This window comes from Nicotiana tabacum, chromosome 22 (assembly GCF_000715075.1).
Source record: "Nicotiana tabacum cultivar K326 chromosome 22, ASM71507v2, whole genome shotgun sequence".
In the NCBI taxonomy this organism is placed as follows: domain Eukaryota; kingdom Viridiplantae; phylum Streptophyta; class Magnoliopsida; order Solanales; family Solanaceae; genus Nicotiana; species Nicotiana tabacum.
Window position 1 is genome coordinate 146,146,913 of NC_134101.1, and position 10,342 is coordinate 146,157,254.

At 39.2% G+C, this 10,342-nt stretch overlaps 1 long non-coding RNA gene across 1 annotated transcript; it reads right to left on the bottom strand.

The window, feature by feature from the left end:
- Window positions 1-2,109: 2,109 nt before the first annotated feature.
- LOC142176767 (uncharacterized) lies at window positions 2,110-6,869 on the bottom strand. Its single transcript, XR_012705560.1, has 3 exons — window positions 6,424-6,869; window positions 4,889-5,892; window positions 2,110-2,396 (listed from the first exon to the last, which is right to left on the bottom strand). It is a non-coding gene; the product is annotated as an uncharacterized LOC142176767 (long non-coding RNA).
- Window positions 6,870-10,342: the final 3,473 nt, after the last annotated feature.

Here is a 10,342-nt window from a genome sequence, read left to right on the forward strand (position 1 = left end):
GTAGCCTCCGAATAGTTTATGGATCAAAACACCTCTCACTGGCATGTCTGGGATGATATGGTCCGGGCCTTTGTCAGATAGTTCCAATAAAACATCGACATCGCCACGGGCCGCAATTTCCTTTCAAACCTGAAGAAGAAACCAACTGAAAATTTCAGGGAATATGCCATTAAATGGAGAGAGCAAGCAAATAGAGTTAAGCCACCCATGGATGACCACGAGCTAATCACTATCTTTTTTCAGGCTCAAGAGCCAGATTATTTTCAAAACATGATGTCCGTAGTGGGTAAATCCTTCTCGGAAGCAATCAAAATGGGGGAAATGGTTGAGAATGGTCTTAAGACAGGCAGAATTATAAGTCAAGCAATTCTCAAAGCCGCAACTCAGGCTGTCCAGATTGAGTCTGATAATTTTAGTGACACAAATGAGAAGGACAAAGAAATCATAATGACATCAGGGTCGAGAAGAGGTCCTAGGAGAACATCTCGAAGGTATGACCAACCTCATCTGTTTTCCGATGATGCTCCTGAGCACCACTATCCACCTCAGAACCCACAATACTTTGTTGCTCCAACTCAGTACGTTGTCCAGCCACCAAGATACCCCAGAAGGCGAGCATCAGCACCGCAAAATCTCCACCAGCCTCCACAAAATTTTCAAGTGCCCTATAACCCACATCCATGCCAAGGGTATAGAAGGGAACAAAGGTTGAAAGATAAATTTACACCAATAGGAGAGTCTTATGCAAGCTTATTTGAGAAGTTAAAGCATTATGACATGATTGCACCCATTCCTCCAAATTATATGGACCCACGTGCAAGAAGCTTTGACCCTTCTAAAAGGTGAGAATATCATTCCAATGCCCAAGGGCACAATGTTGAAAACTGTTGGGATTTGAAAAGAGAAATAGAAAGGATGATCCAAGAAAAACTAATTGTGATCCAAGACAATGACACCCAAAACATCACACAGAATCTTTTACCTCCACATGATGATGCACACTTTGTGGGGATAATGCGTGGTGACATGGAGAAGGAATTTGCTAACTGAAGTTAATGATTTTGAAATTGGAGAAGGCTCTGCTGATCCTGATGAGCGAATTTGTGGCTAAATGTCAAGCTTAGCAATTGAAAAGTCATTCCCTCCTCACTAGGAAGGAATCTTGGTAGCTTGTTTTGATGTTTTTTTCTATTATCTAGGTTATTTCAGGGTTGTGATCCAGATTTTATTTGTTTTTTTTTTAGTCAAACCCTTCTATCCCTCTATTCCTTTTGTGTAAGTCTTATCTGTCTGGTTTTGTTGCTATTTTCATTAGCCGGCTTATTTTAGGGTTGTAACTCGGATTTTAGGTTGTTTGTCTTATTGTTTACTCAATAAAATAAAGTTTTTCCTTTTGTGTCATTTCATGCTCAGTTCTTTTCCTGCTAGTTTTAGTGATATGATATGCATGCGGAATTTTTGGCCAGATCTTAGAAAATTGATTTAAGCTTGAATTGGACAACTGAGGAAAAGGCACTTTTGAGGATGAAAAAGAGTTGAAATACCGTGGAATTAAGCCCGAGTAAAATTCAAGTGGAACTAGAATAGTGAGACCCATGGAGGTTAAGAATCTTTACCTTCAAAATCATTGTGAAGATCGGGTTGAGGAAGAACCAACTGAAGTTTGTTGGAAAGTTTGACATAAAGGGATGGAAAGTGTCTTGTGACCACGATACACCAAGAAGATAGACATGTTCGTCAATGCTGTGATCGCGAAAAGATACTATGTTTGGCATTCTCGAGGTTGGGAGGCCCTTTTTCTGCTACTCAAACACTTTATACCCTTTGTCACTCCTTTGAGCCTGTGTTATTTTCTTCGACCACCCTCTTTTGGAATCAAGTTTAGAGTCAAAAGTAAAAATAAATGATGAAAAAATGAAATAACAATAAAAGTCCATGCCCTAAGAGTACAAACTGGGGCAACTCTTTGAAAGTTCAAGTGAAAAAATGTCACAACCCCAGTTCGCCCTCCATGAACTGTCGTGACGGCACCTAGTCTCTACGACTAGGTAAGCCTAACAAATGCGGAAAATAAACAAAACTTGCGGAAGATATAATTAAAAGCCAAAATAACCGAATGAAATAGTATTTAAAATGTTGCTCGGCATATACAATACAACTTCTCGAAACTAACAACATTTCCCAAAACCCGGAATCTCATGAAACCACAAGCCTTGGAATGTCTACCAGTATCTAACTCCAGAATATCTAACAAGGAAAAGAAATACAGAAGGGCTAATTCAATAGGGGGAGTAGAAAGAGACTCCTCGGTCTGCGGACGCGACAGATATACCTCAAAGTCTCTGAAACAGTCGCCTCACCTCAAGGGTGATAGGTCTGAGTCGAAGTACCTGGATCTACACATGAAAAACATGTGTAGAAAGGGCATGAGTACACCACAGCGATACTCAGCAAGTGCCAAGCCTAACCTCGGTCGGGTAGTGACGAGGAAGGTCAAGGACCTACTGAGGTAAAATAAAATATAAGATATAATAGTGTAGAATAAGACAGTATAATTAAGTGCAACAGTAAGAAATAACATAGAAAAGAAAGAGCAACAGCAACTAGAACAGAGATAAAATAATCACGGAAAGGAAATACAACTCAACACATAGATAACAACCGGGGTACCTTCCAAGATACTGTCTTGTAGTCCCAATTACATCTATCCAGTGGATCTCCCGGAATACTATCCCGTAGTCCATCAGATATATCCGAAGGATCTCCCGGGATCTCGTTCTGTAGTCCAACTATCAGTGCACGGGGATCTACCGGAATCTCGATCCTAGGTCCCAAATATAAATACCCAATACTGGGGGAATCTATCATGTGCAGTCCCGTAGTTCCATATAACTGTGCAGGGGGATCTACCGGAATCCCACATCCGTAGTCCCAAATAAACAGAAAAGTGGGATCTACCGGAATCCCACATCCGTAGTCCCAAATAAACAGAAAAGGGGGATCTACCGGAATCCCACATCCGTAGTCCCAATGTAAATACACAACGACAATAGGAAAATATTCAGCAAATGTCAATTTCATATTAAGGCAAACAAGTAATTTTAGTCTAGCATGCTACACAGAATTCAGGTAAAGCAGTTTGAGCAAATAAAGCAATTAAATCACTTAGACATGCTTTTCTACGCTAACAACAGGCTTAAAGTGCAAGTAATATAAACAGGGAAGGAAAAATACTAGAAGTTACTTAATGAAAATCGGATTTTCAACAATTAGCACAAGTACGCACTCGTCACCTCACGTACAAGGCATTTCAATTAACAATAATATCAAATCCTAATGGGAAGGTCACCCACACAAGGTTAGGCAAGCCACTTACCTCGAACCGGCTCAAAATCAATCCGAAACCACACTCTTGCCACGAGTACTCGACTCCAAATGGCCAAAATCTATTCAATTCAGTTTCATAATATAAATAATACTTCAAGTAACTGATTCTATAAAGAAATTCTAAGCTAATACGCGAAATTAGGTAAAATAACCAAAATGCCCCTGGGCCCACGTCTCGGAATCAAGTAAAATTTACATTTCCAGAATTCCACACTCTCACGAGTTCAGTCATACCAAAAGTAACAAAATCAGACCTCAAATGGACCCTCAAATCATCACTCAAAAGTCTCTAATTAGTCAAGCCTTAACCCCCAAATTACCACTGATTTTTCTTAAATTTTCGTGTTTATAATGATAAAAATCACCTCAATAACGAGTTTAGGTTTCAAGAATCTTACCTCCTCGAAGTTCCCTTGAATTCCCTCTCAAAAACATCCCCAATTGCTCACTTCTCAGATGAAAATGGTGAAAGAATAACTCAAATTCGTGAAGACAACTATTTATATGTTCTGCCCAGCAATCCCGCATATGCGGTCCACCCATCGCATCTGCGATACCGCTTCTACGGTTGGGGAACCGCTTCTGTGGTTCTTACTTAAAGCCTCTCCGCCGCACCTGCGACCCAGAATCCGTATCTACGGTCTCGCAGGTGCGGTATGTATGCCGCTTCTGCGGTTCCGGGCCACTTCCTCATTTGCCGCTTCTGCGGCTGCATTCCACATCTGCGGGAGTCGCACCTGCGGCCTCTCAACCGCAGATGCGGTTATGACAGCAATCATAGCTTCAGCTGCAACTCCAAACTCAAAATCCTTCCGTTAACCATCTAAAATCATCCCGAGGCCCTCGGGACCTCAACCAAAGGCACCAACAAGTCCAATACCCATGTCCAAACTTATACCAATCCTTAAAACACCTAAAACAACATCGAAACGATGAATCAACCACGAATTCAAGCCTAAGAACTCCAAAACTCTAAAAAAATGCGCTTTCGATCAAAAAGTCTATCAACCCTCGTCCGAATGACCTGAAATTTTGCACACACGTAACATTCAATACTACGGAGCTACTCCAACTTCCGGAATTCCATTCCGACCCTCGGATCAAAATCTCACCATCGAACCGGAAACTTCAAAATTCAACCTTTCGACATTTCAAGCCTAAATTAGCTACGGACCTCCAAAACACAATCCAAACACGCCCCTAAGCTCGAAATCACCCAACGGAGCTAACGGAACCATCAAAATTCCATTTCGAGACCGTCTTCACACTGTTCTGACTACGGTCAAATTTCCAACACTTAAGCTCTTATTTAGGGACTAAGTGTCCCAAAATTCTCTGAAACTCAAAATCGAATATCCCGGCAAATCAAAATAGCAGAAATAAATATGGGAAAAATAGTTAATAGGGGATCGGAGCGTTAATTCTTAAGACGACCGGTCGGGTCGTCACATCCTCCTACATGTAAACATTCGTTCGTCCTCGAACGAGCATAGAGACATACCTGAAGTAGTGAAACGATGAGAGTAACGGCTGCGCATATCCTGCTGGGTCTCCCAGGTCGCCTCCTCGACCTGTTGACCCCGCCACTGAACCTTTACTGATGCAATGTTCTTGACCTCAGCTTTCTAACCTGCCTATCCAATATTGTCACTGGCTCCTCAACATATGATAGATCCTTGTCCAACTGGACTGAACTGAAATCCAATACGTGTGACGGATCACCGTGATACCTCCGGAGCATCGAAACATGAAATACCGGATGAACTCCTGTCAAGCTGGGAGGTAAGGCAAGCTCATAAGCAACCTCCCCAACATGCCTCAATATCTCAAAAGGGCCAATAAACTTCGGACTCAACTTACCTTTCTTCCCAAATCTCATAACGCCCTTCATAGGTGAAACCCGAAGCAGAACCCGCTCTCCAACCTATAGAAAACATCACGAACCTTCCGGTCCGCGTAACTCTTCTGTCTGAACTGTGTTATACGGAGTCTATCCTAGATCACCTTAACCTTCTCCAAATCATCTTGAACCAAGTCTGTACCCAATAATCTAGCCTCACCCGGCTCAAACCAACCCACCTGGAATCTACACCGCCTACCATATAAAGCCTCATACGGTACCATCTGAATGTTGGACTGATAACTGTTGTTGTAAGTAAACTCCGCCAATGGCAAGAATTGATCCCAAGACCCTCCAAACTCAATCACACACGCATAGAGCATATCCTCAAGAATCTGAATAGTGCGCTCGGATTGTCCGTCCGTCTGAGGGTGAAATGTTGTACTCAACTCCACCCGAGTACTCAACTCATGTTGAACGACCCTCCAGAACCGTGATGTGAACTGAGTACCTCTATCTGAAATGATGGAAACTGGAATACCATGCAGACGAACAATCTCCCGGATATAAATCTCCGCTAGACGCTCCGAAGAGTAGGCAGTACACACAGGAATAAAGTGAGCGGACTTGGTCAGCTGATACACAATCACCCAAATAGCATCGACCTTTATCAAAGTTTGTGTCAAAAAATTATAAAAGAAAGTGTCAATGCTTTAATTTCCAACACCAATCAACACATATGCTGTTCCAACATAATTTTTTATTAGAATGTCCAAAACACTAAATATCCAATTTCAGAAACCGTTTGAAGGGCATATAACTCACAACATCATGGCAGCACTTTCAACTTTACAAGAATAACAAATAATTATAAAGTTGGCATTGCTCCGTTCTTTATATTAGCTCAAAAATATGTATAATCAAACATAGTTCAATAAACCAATTTCGCATTGCAGTACAGATTATTGAAAGTAACTTCGTCAAAATTGCCTCCAAACAAACAAATAAAAATAAATAAATAAATCACAGCAACCCAATGAACAAATTCAGAATATATACCCCATCATATGAAACAACTAAATCTTAACAGAAGTAGGAATTTATCCTCAAGCAAGTATAGGATTATAAACAAAGGCAAAATTGAGTTACACATCAATCTCACAAATCAGCACGACAAAATGGGATTCTGTGGGTACCTTAAATGCAAAGGGGGAAAGCAGAATGACAAAAACCAAATAAAGGTAAGGAGAAGAAGCAGGAAACTCGGCGCACAGGGACATCAACAAACAGCAAATTCTTATACCAACACAGCTCGAGAATCTCAGAAAGTAAGCAACAACTGAGCTCGGACAGCTATATAAACGAAGACTCCAACGCAACCTCAAAACTTCGACCTCTGACTTTACCCGGAATCTCAAAGACAGAAAGAAATAGATTGGTAAGGAGGGAGCCAATCTTCACATGATTTTTGGGACTATTTCAAGATTGTTTCATGGCTGAAGTTTGTGACGGATTTTTCAGTTGTGAATTCGGGAGTTTTGGAGCTAGAATTTGGGTATTTACATGGCTGAGAAGAGAGTGTTTCTGGGCGAAAAGGTGAGGAAGAAGAAGAGGGGTATAGGTATTTGCAGGGTATTCTAGATTAAGAGGTATGGCCTAGAAATTATGGGCTTTTATGATTACTTTTGCTTAAAATTAGTTTAATTAACTAAAAATCTATCCACATAGAAATATTACCAAAAATATTAATTAACCCTACTTAAATAAAAATAATTATTAAAATAAGACTACCCGTTAAAATAAAATTATTTTTTGGTATTTTTCAAAATTAAAAATGACTACAAAATCCTTAATGAAACTATTTTTGTAATTTTTGTTTTTTTGTAATAAAATAAAGTAAAAGAGTTAAAATTAGTTGAAATAGCTATATTAGGTCTAAATTAAATATTTACATGCTAATATATGAAAAATCTTGGGGAAGGTCAAAAATCACATGTCTACAGCTGTCCCTCTTTGACTGGAAATACGAAGTATTTTCAGACAAAGAACGACTAGACATGTTTTTTGACCCGACCCTTATTTAAGGAGAGCAAAAACTAAGAGGAAGGAGAATGTGACCGAGCCCTTGTATTTGAGCTGCCTACATATCCTTGGCTATAAAGGAATTATGCCACGTGTAGTTCAGAGGTGAGTGAGATGATGGAGTATACTGAGATGAAGAGCCAATCGAGGTGTCATTCCGCTGAGGTTCCGGTCCGCGGTTCCGTTATTACATCAAAATCAAAAATGAAAAAGACTAACTAAGTCTATCAGCTATGAGTTACAAGATTCCTATCTATGAGTCTTCTGAAGCTTGATCTTGAGTCTTGGTTGGTTCTTCATGCGGACCCTGATCTGAATCTTGATGCTTGTCAGCCGCAGGTGTTGGTTCAATCTTCTTCAGCTTTTCAAACCAAGACGGGACATGCAGAGCTTGTGACCTCAGCCCTGTCTTGAGCAGCTCACATCTTTCATTAACTTCTGCATTTGGATTCACTTCTTGTCTTTTTTTTTCTTTTTATTCTGGATTGTGACTAACTTCTGTCGATCATCTAGGACTGCTGACTCACATTCTTGACGCGATTTTCTTTTGTTGCTGACCTGAATTGCATTCTAAATTGAATTCCCTTTTTTCCAGGTGGGCGCCTGATTGCTGAACTTGAACCGTCTTCTCTTGTTACTTGACACTGTTTTTCCTTGCACCTTGAACCATTTTCCCTTGAAACTTGAACTGTCTTCCTCCGAAACTGCTTTTCCTTGAAACTTGAGTTGTCTTCCTCTGCTTTCCCTTGAAACTTGAGTTGTCTTCCCTTATTTTCCAAGTGGGCACCTGATTACAACAAAATAGACAAAACAAAAGAAATTTCTCTGCCCCAGTTTGATATTGGGAACATCTGTGAGCATTAACAAAGCTATAAATCACCTGTGTTGCTGATGAAGGATGCAATGATGAGAGTAAAATTAATGACTCAACTAGGATGTGCGTCTCCTAAACGTGATTGAGCTTGGGGAAAACTACAAACTAAGCTTGATTAAAGTAAAAACTGACCCTATTCTCTAGGCGGGCCCCCCTGATTTCAGGAAAACTAAACATTGATAATCTTAAGAAAACTAAAAAAAATGACTCCCCTTTTTCAAATTCAAACTTCCTTTTTTTAAAAAATTATTATCCTAGGAGAAAATTCATCGGACTAGGTTTTCTATCTTAGAAGAAGGATTCATCATACTAAGATTTTGATCCTAGGAGAAAGTTCATCAGACTAGGTCTCTTTTCTACTCCTTTTTTGGTATCTTAGAAGAAAGGTTCATCGGACTAAGATTTCTATCCTAAGAGAAAGTTCATCAGACTAGGTCTTCTATCTTAGGAGAAAGATTCATCAGATAAGATTTTGATCCCAGGAGAAAATTCATCAGACTAGGTCTCTTTTTTATGGTATCTTAGGAGAAATATTCATCAGACTAAGATTTCTATCCTAGGAGAAAATTCATCAGACTAGGTCTTCTATCTTAGAAGAAAAATTCATCAGACTAAGATTTCTATCCTAGGAGAAAATTCATCAGATTAGGTTTTCTATCTTAGGAGAAAAATTCGTCAGACTAAAATTTTGATCATAGGAGAAAATTCATCAGACTAGATCTCTTTTTTGGTATCTTAGGAGAAATATTCATCAGACTAAGATTTCTATCTTAGGAGAAAATTCATCAGACTAGGTCTTCTATCTTAGGAGAAAATTCATCGGACTAAGATTTCTATCCTAGGAGAAAATTCATCAAACTAGGTTTTCTATCTTAGGAGAAAAATTCATCAGTCTAAGATTTTGATCCTAGGAGAAAATTCATCAGACTAGGTCCTTTTTTTTTGTTATCTTAGGAGAAAGATTCGTCAGACTAAGATTTCTATTTATTATCTTATGAGAAAGATTCATCCGACTAAGATTTGATCCTAGGAGAAAGATTCATCAGACTAGGTTTTCTTATCTTAGGAGAAAAATTCATCAGACTAAGATTTCTATCCTAGGAGAAAATTCGTCAGACTAGGTTTTCTATCTTAGGAGAAAGATTCATCAACTAAGATTTTGATCCTAGGAGAAAATTCATCAGACTAGGTCTTCTATCTCAGGAGAAAGATTCATCATACTAAGATTTTGATCCTATGAGAAAATTCATCAGACTAGGTTTTCTATCTCAGAAGAAAGATTCATCAGACTAAGATTTATATTGGGAGGAAAATCCATCAGACTAGGACTTTTTATCCCAGGAGGAAAAATGTGAAGACCAATGGCAAGATTTTATGCACAATAGCAAAACAAATAAAGGCAAAGATTTGAGAAACTTCCCTTTGTCGGCTCTTCTCGTCTTTTTTTTCTTTTTTTTTTTGGTTTTTGTTTTTTTTCTTTTTTTTTCATTTTTTTGAATCACTTTCCTTGCACCGCTTTGTTCTTGTTTCATACAAAGAAAAATTGGTCAGTTTTGAAAAATGGTGGTCGGTTTGTGGCGTTGAGTCTTGGGCAGCTTGGCTTCTGCTCAATCAGCTTGAGTCAGCTTCAAGAGACTTTTGCTCTGCATCAATCCTAATTGTTTCACACCTAGTATCATTTGTACTTGCGGCTCAATCAGCCTTATCTCAACTGGAGATCTTTGCCTAGGTGACCCTTTCCGATATCTTGAATGACTTTCTGCTTTTTGAGCAATTTGTCTGTCAAAGAGAATCACCAGCTATCTTTCTTGCGGCAAGTAGGTTGAGAAGAGTCTTTTTGGGGAAGCCTTTGTATAAATCCTCAAGGTATATTGACAGAAACAACTTAGTGCTGGCCAAGTTTGCTTTATGCAATTGAAAAGTTGATAGCAGATTTTAAAATCTTTTCTTGCTTTTTTGACAAGGACCGACTCGGAGTGAAGGACACAATGATGCAAAGAAATAAGTATTAACAAGAAATGCCCCTGTCGGAAGGATAGAAGGAAGAGTTCTTCTTTTTTTTCAATAACTAGCCCTAATAATCATGACATGCATTTTGGACTTAGTGGCTGATCTATCAAACTAATTCACTCTTCCCTTTTACGATTCTTATGACCTTT